We start from the raw sequence: 19335 nt of genomic DNA on the forward strand, positions 1-19335 counted from the left end.
CACTAAAAAAGCCATTATTTTTATTAAAGTTAAATGAAGATCTTTTCATTCTTGAACTCTATAAATAGGACCTAGTACCCAGCCATTTATTCATTCTTCAAGTTAAGTTCAGAGGCTGCAAGTTGCTAGGTTATTGTGAGAGTGTAAACACTTGGGTTGGGAATTATAAGTTTACCAAACACTTGGGAAGTAAGGTTTATAGCACATTTTGGTTCATGGTTTAGATTGGTCATAGAAGCATTCAAGGTATTCTAAACTCTAGTTCATTTTGGTATTATTTTCTTTAAGTTCTTATAGTTTTCTACTCAGCATCCTAACTTTATTCTTTATTCTTGGATAGGAAATCTAAGATCTTGAACATAAGGTTTTGGTAAGTATATTCTTGATGGTATAGTTCTTTCATCACTTTCATCCCTTTTTCTATAGTATATTCACCCTTCCATTTATGGTTTTTAGGAGTGTTCCAAAGTCCCAAATTTGATTCTCATATCCCGGTATTTTTGGTAAGGAAAATAGGATAGGATTCTATATGTTATATCATGTGTTATCTTATAATATATGTGTTATGATTAACCTATGATTTATGTGATGTTATGTATGTTTGTAGAATTGGGCATATGACCTGTATAACTGACAAGCCCCAATAAATTTATGGGCATATGACTTGCTTAGCTAGCAAGACCCACAAATCTAATGGGCATATGACTTGTTTGTTTATGGGACCCCAAGTAATAATGGCCATTATAGTATATGTGACATATGTTTATGATATGTTTTATGTTGCATTATGAATTATATGTGTATAAGGTTTATGTGTTAGATTTTCCTTGCTGGGCATTAGGCTCACTCCTTTTATGTTTATATGTGCAGGAAAATAGCTTTGGTGGTGGGAAAGGTTCTTGGTAGTTTGGGCATGTGTATTGAGGCGGAATGGAATCGAAGGGCCGAGAGTTCAATTCGAGGATGAAGTTTCTTTACTTATGGTTTATATGTATTTTTCTGCATTTTACTATGTAATCAATTATGTTATGTTTTTCTTTTAAAACAATGGTATCCCATACCCTACTTAAAGTTTTATGTAGTTTAACATTTGTTTTTACAAGTTTTTAATGAAGTAATATTTATTTCCCTTGTAAGTTTTATTAAAGATTAGCGTCTATGTATAGTTGTCGTTAATGGTCCAAAGTCTATAGTAGTTGGTTCATTACACCAAGAAACTTTCTTTCTCCCATTTCATCCCAATGAATAGGTGACCTGCATTTTCTGCCATATAACATTTCATATGGTGCTACACCAATCATTGCATGAAAGCTATTGTTATAAGAAAACTCTATCAGACACAAATACTTATCCCATGATCCTTGAAAATCTAAGACACAAGCTCAGAGCATATCTTCAAGAGTTTGAATGGTCCTTTCAGATTGTCCATCAGATTGGGGGGGATATGTCGTAGTAAACTTCAATCTTGTGCCCAATGCTCTTTGCAAACTTTCCCAAAACAATGAACTAAATCGACCATCCCGATCTAAAATTATAGATACTGACACTCCATGTAATATAACAATCTCCTGAGCATATAATTCACCCCACTGATCCATAGTAAAAGTCATGTGTAAAAGAAGAAAATGTGCTAATTTGGTATATCAGTCTACTATAACCCAAATAGCACCAAGTTGTTTAGAAGTCTTTGGCAATCCAACTACAAAATCCATAGTAATCTCTTCCCATTTCCACTCTGGTATATGTATTGGTTATAGTAAACCAGCAAGTTTCTGATGTTCAGCTTTCACTTGTTGATAGGTTAAACACTTGGCTACAAATTCGACCACATCCTTTCTCATGTTGGGCCACCAGTAGTGTCTTTTCAAGTCATTATACATCTTTGTCCTCCCTGGATGCATTGAATACAAAGAATTGTGAACTTCTGTAAGGATTTCTCTCTTCAACTCCTCATCATTAGGGACACAAATTATTTCCTTGAACTTTAGCATTCCATTAAATGACACACTAAAATAATTGACCTTCCCACTTTCCAATTCACCTTTTTGTTCCACCAAGTAAGGATCCTCACATTGACCTTGTTTGATTCTTCTTAATAAGGTAGACTGAATAGTCATTACTAATAATCTTCCTGTGATTACCTCAATCTCTGCTCTAGACATGTCCTCCTGAAGGGGTCTTGTCAATTTCCTCAAAAATGACACATTACCAAGAGACTTTCTACTCAGTGCAACTGCAACTACATTTGTTTTTCCCGGATGATAAAGTATTTGACTATCATAATCTTTCACTAGCTCCAACCATCTCCTTCGTCTCATATTTAATTCTTTTTGAATAAAGAAATACTTGAGACTTTTATGATCGGTATATATTTCGCACCTCTCACCATACAGATAATGTCTCCAAATCTTTAGTGCAAAAACATCTGCTGCAAACTCCAGATCATGTGTTGGATACTTATGTTCAAAGTCCTTCAATTGTCTAGAAGCATAAGCTATGACTTTACCATTCTACATCAACACACACCCTAATCCTTTCTTTGAAGAATCACTATAAATTACATGTCCTCCTGATCCAAATGGAATAGTAACTATTGGAGCAGAAACCAATCTTTGCTTCAACTCTTGAAAACTTTTCTCACAAGCTTCAGTCCATTCAAACTTATATTTCTTCCTCATCAGTTGTGTCAATGGCATTGCTATCTTGGAAAATCCTTCAAAAAATCTTCGGTAATAGCTTGCTAATCCCAGAAAACTCCTTACTTCTGTAACATTTGTTGGTCTATTCCATTTACTAACAGCTTCAATCTTTGATGGATCCAACGAAATACCATCTTTTGAGACTGTATGACCCAAAAATGCCACCAATGCTAGCCAAAATTCACATTTCTTAAATTTGGTATAGAGTTGTTTTTCTTTTAATTTCTCTAACGTCAACCTCAAATGTTCCTCATGTTCTTCTTTGGATCGAGAATACACCAAAATATAATCAATAAACATTATTACGAACTTATCAAGGTAGTCCTTAAACACCCTATTCATTAAGTCCATGAATGCAGCTAGAGCATTAGTTAATCCAAATGGCATCACAAGGAACTCATAATGGCCATACCGAGTTTGAAATGCAGTTTTTGGTACATCCTCTTCTCTAATCTTTAATTGGTGATACCAAGATCTCAAGTCAATCTTTGAAAATACTCCTCTTCCTTGTAATTGATAAAAAAAGATCATCATTCTAGGAAGTGGATACTTATTCTTGACCGTCAACTTGTTTAGTTCTCTATAATCAATACACATTCGCATTGTCCCATCCTTTTTCTTCACAAATAGTACTGGAGCTCCCCATGGTGAAAAACTAGGCCTGATAAAATTTTTATCCAGAAGTTCTTGCAGCTGTATCTTTAATTCCTTTAGTTCTGCAGGTGCCATTCTATAAGGTGCTTTGGACACAGGGACTGTACCAGGAAGTAGCTCGATCACAAATTCAATTTCTCTGTCTAGAGGCAATCCCGGTAAATCTTCTGGAAACACTTCTAAGAAATCTCTAACTACTGCTACATCTTTCGGTTTTAACTTTTGCTCCTTATAAGTGTCAACCACACTGGTGAGATAACCCATACATCCACTTTCCAACAGTCTCCTGGCCTTCATAACAGAAATTAAAGGAATGCAACTTTTTGATGTCGTTCCAATAAACATAAACTCATCTTCTTTTGAAGGCTTAAATATCACTGTTTTCTTTCTACAATCAATAATGGCATTATACTTTGAAAGCCAATCCATACCCAAAATCACCTCATAATCGTGCATCTCTAACATTATTAGATTAGCATATAATTCCTTACCATCAATGCAAATAGGAACCCCCCTCAACTAATGAGTAGAATATAAAATCTCTCTAGATGGTAACATTGTACTAAAAACTTCTGAAAATTTCTCACATGATCTACCCAGGCTTTTCACATATGTCAAGGATGCAAATGAATGTGTGGCACCTGAATCTATTAATGCATGAGTGAGAATACCAAATACAAAAATATCACCTGACACCATAGAGTTGTTGGTATCAGCATCAGCCTGAGTAATCGTAAACACCCTAGCATTTGTCTTTTGAGGTTCATCCTTATTTTGTTGGTTCTTCATCAATGGAAAATCTTTGATAATATGATCCCCCATGCCACATTTGAAGCAACTCTTACTTAGAAGCCTGCACTCCCCGAAATGATTCTTTCCACAAGTTTAACATCGTGGCTGTTGTTGGAATCTAGATTACCAATTTTGCTGACCTCCTTTAAATTTCTTATTCTGTCCTTGTCTAAATTGGAAATTCTAGGCCCTTCTTTTGTTGTCATTGGGAAAGTGGCTTTGTTCTTTATTGGATGGAGTGTCTCTACGAGGCATGCTAGTAGCAGTTTTAGCTTTTGTTATCTTTTCTTCTCTGTGTTCAGCTCTTAAAGCTTTCTCCACAGCCTAAGCATAAGAAAGAGGCCCTGTACGTCCCATATCCACATCTGTAGCCAATTCTGGTTGCAGACCTTCTAGGAAGCGATTCACACTACTAGTTTCAGTCTTAACCATGTCTGGTGCAAACTTGGCTAACCGGTCAAATGTCCTGGCGTACTCATCCACTGAAAGATTCCCTTGTTGTAATCTAGTGAACTCACTTACTTTAGCAGTCAACACAGCTTCATTATAATTCTTTTCATTGAAGACAAATTCAAATTCTGCCCAAGTCATCTGATTCACTTCTCTAGTCTCTTAACCACTTCCCACCAAATCATAGCATCCTTTTTTCAGTGTATGTGCAGCACAAGAAACCTTTTCCATGTCACTTAGTTGCATAAACTCAAAGATGTCTTCTAAGGAACTATTCCAGTCTTGTGCGTCAAGTGGGTCAGTGCTACCTTCAAATACTGGTGGGTGTTGTTTTCGAAAACGTTCATATAGTGGTTCCATGGGGTGCACTACAGGTGGGGCTTGTAGAGGTGGAGCTTGTGGAGGTGGAGGTGGTGGTGTTGTAGTTTCAGTAGGTGGTGATGGTGCTTGTCTTTGTCGTTGTTCTGCTAACAATTTCTCAATTTGTTCAGCTTGACTATTCACTACCGCTCGAAGTTCAGCCATTTGTTGTTCACATTTATTACTGCAAGATCCTTCAGTATCCCCCATTGCATGTTCGCGACCCATCTGTCTTATTATATATATCTTAAGAAAAAATTCTCATAACTTATGTCATTTTGCCAATAATGCACATGAGGCATTCAACCAGCACATAATAAATGCACACATAAAACTTACAGGTGAACTAAGCATTATCCTTTCCTCAATGTGTACATATGAACGGTCTACAAGAACATTTTAACCATAGCTCTGGTACCAACTTGTAACGCCCTCACTTATTTTAGTTAAAACCATATCTGAGGTGTTACCTTTTAAAACTATATCATAAATACTTTCAGCGGAAGTCTGGATTTTTTTTTTAATGAAAACTTATTTCACATTATTTACATTAAACATAAAGTGTCTCAAACATATTATACATAAGAATTAAATTACTCAAAAAAATTTCAAAACATAACTCCACACTTTATTACAAACATACACACTGATAAACTGAAATAACCCACAAAAGGTCGATATGTTCATATGTACAAATCAGGGTCACAACCATGCTTTAGTTCTCCTTTGTCACTCCCTCATTTCTTTCTCTACATGCAACACAAGAAAACTGTGAGTCTAAAGCTCAGTAAGAAAAGTAATGCATGCAATGCTAATGATTACCCAATGTCAATGGACATACATCACTAGTTTTTAAATTTTGGGACCCTTAATATTGTGCACATTGTTTGATTAGGCCAATACCGCAGGGCTTGTTACACATATAATATAAAATCTCATGGGTTCTCCTCCAGCCATCCATCACCACAGTAGGGCACATTAGAAACCTTATTCCATCGTTGCTCCATCGGGCACAAGAGTTAAGGCGGCCACACACTGTGGTGTCAATACATATAACAATAACTAATATGGAGGAGAAATAAAAATGGGAACATGGAAAATAATATAATTGGTTCTCTAAAACCTAGCCCAAATTATTGGGCTGCCACTATGAGCCTAACTATAGGCCTCCGTTTACACTTACTTACATTCTCATTTGCCTTAACAAAATAGTAGCACTGAACTTAAATTTCTTATTACAACTTACTTTTATGTTGCATAAAAGTTTCCAAGGCATCACATAATTAATCATCATAATATAATGTATGGTCTTATATCATACAATAATTCAACATATCACTATTATGCAATGCATACAAATTTATGACACTACAACAAAAAAGGCCATTTGCGTCAGTTTATAACTGCCACAATTGAGTTTTTGCGTCAGTTTAATATGTGACGCAATTTCCCATGATGCAAACCAGAGTGTCATTTGCATGAGTGGGGCACTGCCACAAACTGGCGTTTGTGGCAGTGCCCTACTGACGTAAACGCCTGGCATTTGCGTCAGTGGAGCACTGCCACAAATGCCAGTTTGTGGCAAAACCCCACTAACGCAAATGACATTCTGGTTTGTGTTAGTGGGGTACAGCCACAAATGTTAAAAATGAGTATTTTTTGCGTAAGTTGGGCACTGTCACATAAAGTATTAACCAGGGAAATTGCAAATGTTTATGCCAATTTCCCTGGGCTATTTTGATAAAAAAAAATCAGCACCAGAAACAGAAAAAATAGTAGCAGAAAAAATACATTATAAATTTTTTTAAACATTTATCTAGAGTTAACATTTGTGATCAAAACTATAAAAGTAATTCAAATATAAAAGTTAATATATGTACTCTTGTGTTCTAAATTTCTAAGTGTTAAACCTACTTAAACTAAAATTTCCTTACCAACTTGCTCATTTGCTAACTGAGAAACGCCATAATTGATTTAGTCCACTCATCCCGTATCTCGTTGATTTCGTCAGCCGAATATGGACTCGTGTTCATAAACTAATTAGGAAATATTTAAAATAATAGCTTAGAAATCATCTAAATAAAATTATGAACGATAGTTTAAATGAAAATTAAAAAGTAAAACAATACCTCATTTTTCAAGTAGGCCTTCGGTCTAGGCTGTGAAATCAAGTCTCTAGATTATTTCATAATGTAAAAGCCACACTCGGTTGGTCCAGTCTGGTTTCGACAGTATTACAACATAGTTATCCAAATTTAAGTATTATATTTAGTAAGTTATTATAATATAAATATGTCAAAAAGTTGAATACGATAAGTAATATAATTTACTTACCTTAGGTACACAAACTTTTAGATTGATTGACTCTTTTAGTCTTCGGTGTGTATCATATTGATCCAATGCCCAGCACACAATATTAATATTTACCCATATATGAGTTTGAAATAAAATCATAAATAAATTAAGTAATATGAAAAACTTACATGATAACTATCTCCTTGATTTCCGGACAAAAATGTGAGTTTACAGGATCCAAAAAAGCTACCGAATGACTATGTGGCTGAATTAATACTAACATCCAATGAAAGCTACAATAAAAAAACTTATGTAAGATATTTATCAATAAAAAAAATATATGAATATAAAATTAAGTTGACTTACTTGTTGTTCCAAAGACAAATTCAAAAGTGTGTCTCTAGCTCCATCTGTAGAAACCGATCGAAGAGATTTTTAGCACGTACTTCATTGGTTCCTAAATTAGTGGACACTAAAGCGGGATGCATGAAAGTGTACATGTGGTTCAATCCCTTCGTTTGCACCAAATTATTAAGGAAGCTACATATGATTAAAAAAGTTAATAAACTATTAAATTTCAAGTAAAACTAAATAAACTAAAAGATTATAAACACCATTGTACCTCATATATATTGCAAAAGTGGAGGATATCATCTTTCCCTAACAGAGTGATAGTTTGGAATCCAAATACCCTTTCAACAATTTGAATTTTTACCACGCGGTCAGATTTCCATTTATCAATAAACTTCACCAAACACTTCAATATTCTTGTGATAGGCACTTCTGTAGGCTCCTGTGTCAATGCCTCTATTCTTTTCTTTGATTCTCTTGGTTGTTGAGTAGAGGGCGCAAGTGGCTCTTTCGTTTATTGATTAGTAAGAACCCAATGTTGTGGCCATCCAACATCATACCCGACTGCTTGTCCAACCAATGTATAACCTTCCATTGTAAGCGGATATGGTAAACTAGCGTTCTCTTGAATGGCTACCTCAACTCTCACACGATAATTTCCAGGAAGCAGTTGAACGCTATGTATTTCTGTGCAACAGGTACATAAATTTTTTCCCTCTGCTACTATATTTTGTGTCGAACCAAGACACAACTTACAATTAATCTGTTACATTCCAATTAATCTATTAGATTTTTCGATAAACTAGTTTATTTTTACTATATCAAATATATGCAATAATGAATTAATAAGAAACTATTACCTCATCAGGAAAATTTGACTATGGTGGTGGGGGAGCACATGGTGCCTGTGCGGTGGTGGAGCAGCAATTGGTAGCTATGAGGGTGGTCTGTGAGCATATGATGTCCATGTCGGTGGTGGCGGAGCATGTTGTGCCTGTGTCGGTGGTGGAGGGGCATATGGTGCGTGTGGTGTGTTTGAGGCTCCTCCTACACCCGAACCAGATGCATTTGATGATCCAAATGCACTGCTCTGTTGAGATGCAATATGCGCCATCAACTGGTTTAACTTTTCCTCCTGTTGACGTGCCCTTTCTTCAGATTGATGCCATTTCTCTTCAAGCTCTTTATAACGAGCATCTTCCACATCTTTTTGTTTGTGATTGAATCTTTTTGGCGGTGGGACATGAAAAAATTGATGGGGAGCGACATGTGCACCGACCCCCCTAACACGTCCCCCATGCTCTGGAGTGCCTAATGCCATTGTTAGTATATCGTTTGAACCTTCCTCCACCAACTCGCCTTCTACTACTTTTATCCTGTATTCCGCCTATATACATATTAAATAAATCAATTAGAATTTAACACACACATAAATCATTACAATTAGTTTAAAAAATCAAAGAACACTTACAATCTTCTTCACCACATCTTGAGCTTCTTCACCAATAACTTCTCCTTTCTTGTTCATCCGTGCCCGTGTCCACATCTCAGCTCTATCATATTCGGTCAACTCATGACCCAATTCCCCTTCCATTTGTTGCTCTACTAGTGCATAACTGTAACGACCCGCATTTTCAAGACTCGATAATGCGGAAATATAAATGTTTTCATTTAACAAAATGTCTCAAAAACCCATAGAAAAAAAAACTTTTTAAAAAGTCGTATGGCCATACTTAACATTTAGTTACAAACATGTTTTATAAAGATTAGAGTGAGCCTAGTTTAGGAAAATTACACAACATTTCCCAAAATAAAACGGCTTCCCAAAAGGTCGGTCCACATGTACATTTGCAAGGAAGACTCCAGCGCTCACTGCTCTGCCTTGCCCTTGCACTTACCTACAACATGAAACAACTAGGTAAGCGAAAACGCTTAGTAAGATCAACTTTCAAACAAGGCAGATAGAGAAATAGGGATCCGGACCCATCCGGACCCTACAACATCAATTTCAAGAATGCTAAAGCATCCTGGCAAACTTATGGTCATGCCTGATAACCAAGGATAAATTAATTCCTATCTAGATAAAAATCCTGCACTCAGAAAATCCCAGAACTAGCAGATATATTATATCACAACTATATCTTACCAACAATTATATCCCTGCACTCAGAAAATCCCAGAGCAAGCAGATATATTATATCACAACTATATCTTATCAACAAATATATCCCTGCACTCAGAAAATCCCAGAGCAAGCAGATATATTATATCACAACATAATTCGAGACCAACGCTCGACAATTTCCAACAATTCATGCGTAACGCGCCCTCCAACATAATTGCTAATCTGTAAAAGAGAACCGAGTCCCCACACTAAGATCTAGCCAATAAATATTCTCATCAAGGGTAACTATCGTGTTACCTAGGGCATCGCTACTTATTCAAGAGTGCAATCCAATTTACACGGTTTTACGGAGACTTCTATGTTAATCAGTGGTGCTGGTGAGCAGTTGCCCCTAGGGTGTTCAACCTCACTCAATCTTGGCAACCCCTAGTGTCTCTAGCCACTCTCACTGAATGGCCAATATTCACGGCTGCTATCCGGGAATAACTTATCAGAGCACTTGCTCGGATTCTAACCGTCCAATGATTAAGTAAGCATGAGGGCCCCTAGGTCCCATTTATCTTGGCGCCCCTAGGTTTAACCAGCTTATCCTCATCTCATGGCCACTCGTCGCGGTAATGAACCGGACATAAATAAAATCAAGCAGTGTGACGGGGATCAACCGTCTAGGATATGACGGACTTCTACCGTTCATATTTTCTAAATCAGCACTCACTAGACTAACGTCTCTAAGCAACTTTCTATGACAGCCTATATATATATGCATGTATCCCTATACTAACATACCAGACAATAATCATTTCATGTTGCAGCCATACAATATAAGTTGACTTACTTGGAGTCCTTAGCGCTCAGCAGGTTTTCACCCTCCAACGTTCAGTCCAGTTACGCTTAGCCAATACTGTAGTTATCCATACAGTATACTCGGATTAATTATGGCACTAATAATTCATTATTATTATTTTGGGCAGTTTGGTCATTTTAATAAAAGTCATTTGTAAGGATTTATAATCCTTATTTGGTTTTAAACCTATTAAGGAAAGTCATACAAAATATTCGAGACTAAACCCTAAGTCTCGGGGAGACCTATCCTAAGGTCTCGATACCTAGGCTCGGGTATCACAATGGTATTTCCCACAATCCGCTAAAAATCTTATTCTTTCAAGGTATCGCTATTAACCCGCACTTTCGACTAGTTGGTTAAAATATGTAAGATTTTAGCCGGTATTATATCCAGAAAATACAAATAAATTCCTTAATTATTTTTAAAGAAAATAAACTCTTTAAATTTTCCTTTTATTTTTCTTAAGGTTTTAATATCTAAAAACCGTTTTAAGAAAATTGCCTAATTTGTCTTAATTAGGAAAATCGTTATAAATTTCTCATCTTGACTAATTAATTTTCCAAAAGCAATTAATCAATTTTTACTTACTAGAAAAATAATTCATTTAATTATTTTCTCAAAATATAGGGTTTTAAACCCTCTTTTAATTTATTAACTATTAATAAATTAAATCTCTTATTTTTAGAAAGACTAAAAACTCTTTAATAAAAATAATTCATTTAAACTCAATGGGTTAATTTTAGTGAAAATATGATTTCAAGACTTACCATTTTATATCTTGAAATAAACAAAATTTTACTTTTTACCTTATGTTCCAAAATCTCATTTTTACACTAAGTGTGAAAAACCTATTTTTCACATTTTTAACTACATACTTCGTTAGTTCATAACTTGAAATTTACTTACCCAATTGTTACCAAAATTTCCCAATTCCATTTTTGTTATGCCATTTAGGTCTTTGTAAAATCTTAGGTCAAAATGAGCATTTTTTATTGGTGAAATCATTTTCCAACAATGAGGTAAAAATGACCTTATTTTCAAGTCCTTATTTTTCCCAAACTTTGACAGTTAATAACTTTCAAACCGTTCAATATTTTCTTACCAAATTTTACAGTGGAATAATAGGTTATGCCAGTAATATGTCCACAAAATTTTAGAAAAAACTGGGTTCATTTTCCCTATACAGTGGCTGTCCAAACTTGGTTCCGAAAATAAGAATACGAAAAAACAGTTTTTTACCTAAACTTTGAAATAGCATAACTTACTCATTTCTAAACATTTTTTAGTGTTTCAAAAGCTCAATTTTATGTACTCAATCTCAACAACATCACAGTACAATTTAATTTTACAAAACCAATATATAGTGGCTGCTTGACCCCTTGGAAGTCACAGCTCAAAACATGTTTTGTTTTAGGGTATCCTACAAAACCCTTGGGGGTTTTGGTTCCCATTTTCAAAAATCAATACACATGCATCATAAAAATTATTAAACAACTACCATAACCTTATTACATCACCAACAAGAAACTTTAAGCATTAGATATAGAAAATAATGCTTAAAACTAAAAACCCTACAACAAAATCATCAAAAGTAAACTTTTTACCTCTTTGGTGTTCTTGCTTAAGGTTTAGACCTTCCTATTAGCTTTGGCTCCTCCAAAACCTTTCAAAAACCCTAACCAACCTCCCCCAACAACATAGTTAATTAGCTATTTGAAACTCTAAGCTTAAAACTTTACAAAATCCTAGATTAGTGAAGGTTTACCTTAGGGAAAATACTTCCTAGACCAAGACTTAGCCTCCAAGTTTTCCTTGGTGTTCTTGAGGTTGAATATTGAGAGAACACTTTGAATGGTCTAAAAAAATCAGATGAGTGAATGAGAGATGGAGAGTGATCGGTTCTTAGTGTGGGAATTGCTCACAATACTCTTCAAAATATCACAAGGTACTTGAGTGCTTTTCTACCCACTTGCCCACTTGACCTCTTAATTAAATGGCATTTAAATTTTATAAAATTTGGGTTCACACCACTCTAAAACACCACATGGTCGGACAACCCTTGCTATATATAATCATTTCATTTTTTTTTTAATAAAGGTTAAAAAAAGGTTTCATAAGAAGAAAAGTCCAAATTGGCTTTTGACACCTTTTTCACTCTTATTAAGTTTTAATCACCAAACTTAACATTAATTAATTAAATTAAATGTCTCTCATATTTAATTTAATTAATCACATAATAAAATTTAACCTAAGGTCCATTCATGGAATAAAATTCCCCATTTTGGTAAAATTAAGAATTTAACACAAAATGCCCTAAAATTTCCATTTTCTTTTAGGTTAATTATTTTTGACCAAACTTTAACTTTTATGAATGTATTTTATGCCCAAAATATAATTGCCATGATTTTTCGTTTTATTTTCCGAGATTTTTACCCGATCAGGGTTTTTGTGTCGGTCCAGGACCGAAAGTCTTATCTTGACTTTTAAAATCAAAAAATTCATATTTTGGCTAGCAATAACTCATGGAATACTTACAAACAAAATATAATATTATTTAAAATAATATTCTTAACCCGGGGGAAAAATCCCGACCCGAGTCGTTTAAAGGTACCCAAAAACGTAGGACGTTACAATAACCACCATGCCCTGAGTGATGTGGGTACTTGTTCTTAGCCTGAGCATCTTGTTTTTGTTTTCTCATCTCTTCCCAATCTGGGCTTAGTCATTTTGCAGCAAATTTTTTCCAATCTTAAGGTTTGTAATACTTGATGTAGTCTGATGGCGACTTGGCTAGAAGCTCAGGAGCTACATTCTTATATACATATATAAGATGCTTTGTTAGTCTTGTTTTCCAGTTTCTCCATGTTTTTCCTACTTCTTTGAGGACTTAGAAGAATTTGGAAGTTTGAACGTTTCCTGCACAAACGAACCCAAAAATATTAAATTTTTTTCAATATATTAATTCGTTATGATAAATTTAATAGTTAATATTAGCTTACCTTTATTTGACCCCATATAGTCTCTTTTTTATCCTTCGGCATTTGTTTCCAATTATCAATATCTAAAGGAAGGGTTGTGCGTGATAGAAGACCGATGGTGCTGTTCATCTTGATCCCCCCTTCTCCCATCGCTCGACCAAAACAATTGTACTCGACCTCATAATTGCGACCCTCACTTCTTGCTTTGAATACATCTCTACAGTTCGATTTACCCCTATAATTCTTATCTTGTGTATTTGTTGGTGCGGTAGGATTAATCCCCTCCAAACCATTACCATGATCATCAACAAATGGATCGCCCTCTTCTTCATATGATGGATCCATAATCAATAAATCTGCAATTAAGTAAACATAAATATTAACTGGTATAAACATCACAAAATACATAAAAACAAAATCATAAAATAAATATATATACTTTTAATTATCTACCCACAACCCTTCACCATTCTCGCGTATATAGTCATCATCATTATCAATGGTAAATGTTTCTTGTTTAAGTATAATGTCATTGCTCCCAGACTCTTAGATCAGATAATCTTTCGGTTGACTTGTTAGGACAACTGACCATGGAGCATCTACTGGATCACTCACATAAAATACTTGCTTGGCTTGTGACGCCATTATAAAGCGGTCAGCTTTATGTCCTATTCGGTTTAAGTCCACCAGTGTGAATCCTAATTCATCTGTTTTGACCCCATTATCACTTTTCACCCAATCACACAAGAAGACAAGAATTTGAATAGTCACATAATCTTGTTCCCAAATTTCTTTGCTCACCCCATAAAATGTCATATCACAATTTATGGGATTTTTATCTTTGGAACTAGATATTTGAAAAGTCTGGGCGATAATTGTAACACCACTATTTTGTGTCTTTCTAATATTATCACGTTCTATGGTGTTGAATTGAATACCGTGAATATAATAGCATTGATACTTAATTACACTCATTGAAGGACCATGTGCTATCCATTTTAGTGTTTCAGACACTTTGTTTGTGGTGTTAATCAGAACCTAGAATACAATAAAATAAAACAAATTATATTATATTCTAACAAGCTAAAATACAATAACACTCAAACAAGAACAACACAAGTATTTTACCTCATTCTCGAACCAAGTGCTGAAATTTCGATAATGTTCATCTTGTACCCATTATTTATTCCGAGACTTATTAGGATAAGTAGTCTTGATCCAATTGAAATGTTCTCTTCAAGAAATATCATTTATATCAACAAACAAAATTCACTGCCAATATAATGAAAGAGAAATAATATTGACCATGAATATGTATGGGAACTTACTCGATGTATGATTGAACATCATCAATATTTTGTAAGACTAGGCGATGTGCTTCATCTCTATTAGATTTATTTACTTCAGAAACAACACCACCTCTACCACCTTTACTTATTTCAAACTCAATTTTAGAAAAACATAGTCCAATCCTCGCAACACATAATAAGTATTCTGAGCAGAACTCCATTGCCTCTTCAATGATGTAGGATTCAACTATGCAACCCTCAGGTCTACTTCTATTTCTAACATAACCTTTTAAAACCTTCATATACCGTTCATACTGGTACATCCATCTCAAGTATACTGGTCCACACAATTTTACTTCTCTCACCAAATGAACTATTAAATGAACCATTATGTCAAAAAATGAAGGTGGGAAATACTGCTCCAACTCACACATAGTTCTCACGATATTTGTTTGAAGATTGTCCAACTTCGACACATCTACCACTTTACAACAAATAGATTTAAAGAAAAAGCATAGTTTGGTAATTGCATATCAAACTTTTTTGGGTAACACAGAACGAATAGCTACCGGTAGAAGATGTTCAAGTAGTGTATGATGGTCATGAGACTTCATTTCAACTAAATTCAAAATTTTCATATCTACCAGAGAAGAAATATTTGAAGAAGAACCTTCCAGTATTTTCACATTCGACAAAGAATGACATACAATTCGCTTTTCTTCTTTAGACAGGGTATAACACGCAGGTGGTAAATAGGTTTGTCTCTCACCAACCTCTGGTTGTAACTTACTGTGTTTACCTATTACTTTTAAATCCAACCGAGCTTTAATTCCATCCTTACTCCGATTAGGAATATTAAGAAATGTACTAATAAAGCTATCCGACATGTTTTTCTCAATGCACATTACATCCAAGTTGTGTCACAAAACCAAATGCTCCCAATACTCAAGCTCAAAAAAAATAGATTTCTTCTTCCAATAACCTGTCGCACCATCTACAACCTCCTTTGTTTTTTCACGTCTAACATTTTTTCTCTTATTTGTATAATTTCTCGGTTTACCGAACTTGCATTGGACTTTGTTCAACTATTTTAACAATTTTCCTCCAAGTGAACGTGGTGGAGCCTTTCCAAATTCAGGTTTACCATGGCATTTGTCAAATTTTGAATTCATGTTTTTTAAATAAGAACTTTCGGTGTTCCAAATAACAAATCTTTCTAGAATGTTTTAAATATTCAGAATGAGTCCCTTCTTCACAAATGGGACATGCCTTGTACCCTTTCACACTAAATCCAGAAAGATTACCTAAGGCTGAAAAGTCATTAATAGTCCACAACAACACTGCTTTAAGATTAAAATTTTCTTTCTTATAAGCATCGTAAGCATTAACCCCCTCATACCACAATGTGCTCAAATCATCAATTAAAGGAGCTAGGTATACATCAATATCATTTCCAGGTTGTTTAGGACTAGATATCAACAATGTCAACATGGTAAACTTCCTCTTCATACACAACCATGGCGGTAGATTATAGATGACTAACATTACAGGCCAAAAACTATATTTACTACTAAGGGAATTGTGTGGATTAATTCCGTCAGCAGAAAGACCCAAACGAATATTCCTCGGTTCATTGCCAAATTCTGGCCATTTAACATCTATTGTTTTCCAAGCTGTCGAGTCAGCTGGATGTCTTAGCTTTCCATCCTTTACTCTGTCTTTAGCATGCCAAATTAAATTTTTAGCATGATAATCATTTCGGTACAACCTAACTAAATGAGGTATCGATGGTAGATACCATAAAACCTTTGCAGCGACACCTTTTCTAACTACATTTGAATTTTTTTTCTTTTGCCATCTAAACTCGCCACATGTCGGACATGCAATTGCATCAACAAATCTCTTTCGATATAAGATGCAATTGTTAGGACAAGCTTGTATTTTTTTCATATTGCATGCCTAACGAACGCAATGTCTTCTTTGCTTCATAAAATGAAGACGACATTTCATTACCTTCGGGTAATAATTCTCCTAAAAATGTTAACAACTCTGTCATTCCCTTATCACTCCAGTCATGTTTGGCTTTTAAGTTATACAATCTAAGCAGTGTTAATAATTTAGTGAACCTTGTACAATTAGGGATAATAGGTTTCTCAGCATCTTCTAAGATTGAATGAAATTTAATTGGATCCACATGTGATTCATATTGTGCATCATCAATCATTTCTGCAATATCATCAACTTCGTAATCCACATCAAAATACTTATTATTCTTAGATGGTCCCTCATTAGTGACTTTCATTCTTTCTCTGTACAAAAACCATACTTTATAACTTTTGTCTATTCCATTCCTAAATAAGTGGTCTTTTATTTTAAAAATTGGCATCCTCACAATGTTACCACACTTAACACATGGACAAGGAATACTATTAGCAGATTGAGTATTTCTTGCACAAAATTCCGAGAAAAACTCAACTCCATTCCTATATTTCACGGATAACCTATCCGCTGACATCCAATCTCTATCCATTGTCAAACTTCACATAACAAAAAAACCAAACAAACAAAGCAACAAACATTAACAATTAAGTCTGTGGATTACTTAATTGACAAGTAAATAAAAGAAACAATATGTCAAAAAAAATTGGACAACATTTCCCCTATTTCTATCACATTTCCTAAATTTAAAATGTGCATTTATACAGCATATGGTATACACAAAAATATCCAACTAATCAATCAAACATGCATTATTATCAAATTACTAAATCTTAAAAAAATTGGGCAGCATTTCCCCTATTTCTATCATATTTCCCAAAATTTAAATAAACTTATATTCATCACATAAATACAACAAACCAATTAATCAATCAAACATGCATAATTCTCAAATTAATAAATCTTAAAAAAAAAATGGGCAGCATTTCCCCTATTTCTATCATATTTCCCAAGATTTAAATAAACCTATATTCATCACATAAATACAACAAACTAATTAATCAATCAAACATGCATAATTACAGCCTTATATCACCGCAGCACACAGTCCCAGAACCTATCTCCACTATTTTATAATTCATACATTCCACTAAGTTCAATATCTTAATTATACATTAAGGTTTAAAATATTACCTCTAATATAAAATCCTCCAAAGCTTGATCTCACCAACAAAGTTGTCAACAAAATACCTACTCAAATATAACAATAAACAAAAAAATAATAAAAAGTTGACAAAATATAAAGAAAAATATATTAAAGCTATATTGTAACTAAATAAACAATAAAGTGCTTAAAGAAAACAAATAATTTGTTATATGTACTCATTTATATTCTTAAACCCGAAATAATTTTTTTTTTTTTAAAAAGTTAACAAATCACATAAAGAAAAATCGACTATAAATATCCTAACTAAATCAATAATAAAATATAACTTAAAAAATAAACAATTTTAATATATATACATATTTAACCAATTAAACCCAAAATTTAAAAAGTTAACCAAATATAAAAAAAAATTTACTAATAATAATCAAACTAAACAATTAATAAAATGAAACTTATACAAAATATATACATTAATATATATATATACTCATTTACATAAGTAAATTCTAAATTAAATTAAATTTAAAAAAATTAATAAAAAATAAATAAATTACATTAAAATAATTCTAAAAAAAATAAAATATTAAAATACAAAGTTTAAACCTAAAACAATTTCATAATCATTAATATAAAACTATCTAAAAATTAAAAATCTGAAATATAGTCAATTTATAAAAAAAAAAAGCACAAAAATTAAATTTAAATCATAAAAATTAATAAAATTACACTTGTGTTAATTGAGCAATGTGAGTTCTTGAAGTAGAAAACCCCAAAAAACCAAGAAAGTTTATGTGTTTTCAAACTATAATCTTCAAAAATACAAAATCTATATAAAAAATAAAAATAAAACTATATATAAGTTACATAAACATATAAAAATCATTATTTTTACATTAAAATTAATAAAAACGTACCTAAGTGAGCAAATGTTGAAGGGGGCGCCGCTGGTTTTTCAAGCTTTTTCGTTTAAGAAAATTTAGGTAAATGGGGTCTGTCTTGGGGACGATGGGGGTTTATTATGTATACGGGCCGTTTGCGTCAGTGGGCCACTGACGCAAAAGGACCCATTAAACAGTGTCAGCGTAGGTTATGACGCAATTGCCCCATCATTTGTGGCAATGCCCAACTGTCACAAATGCTAATTTTTGGTCAACAGCATCAGTCAACTGCGTTGACTGACGCGTTTGACTGACACAATTAGCCTTTTTTGTGGTAGTGTAATGAAGTGTCAATGTAACGACCCAAAATTCCTAATAAGGCTTATGAGCCTTGATTAGTGTGCCGGGAAGGCATAAAAGGGATTAAAGTGAATAATATTTATTTGAATGTGATATTATGTGATTAATAGTGTTTAAATGATATTATATGATAATTGATGATATTATATGATGA

This window comes from Humulus lupulus, chromosome 3, assembly GCF_963169125.1.
Source record: "Humulus lupulus chromosome 3, drHumLupu1.1, whole genome shotgun sequence".
NCBI lineage: Eukaryota > Viridiplantae > Streptophyta > Magnoliopsida > Rosales > Cannabaceae > Humulus > Humulus lupulus.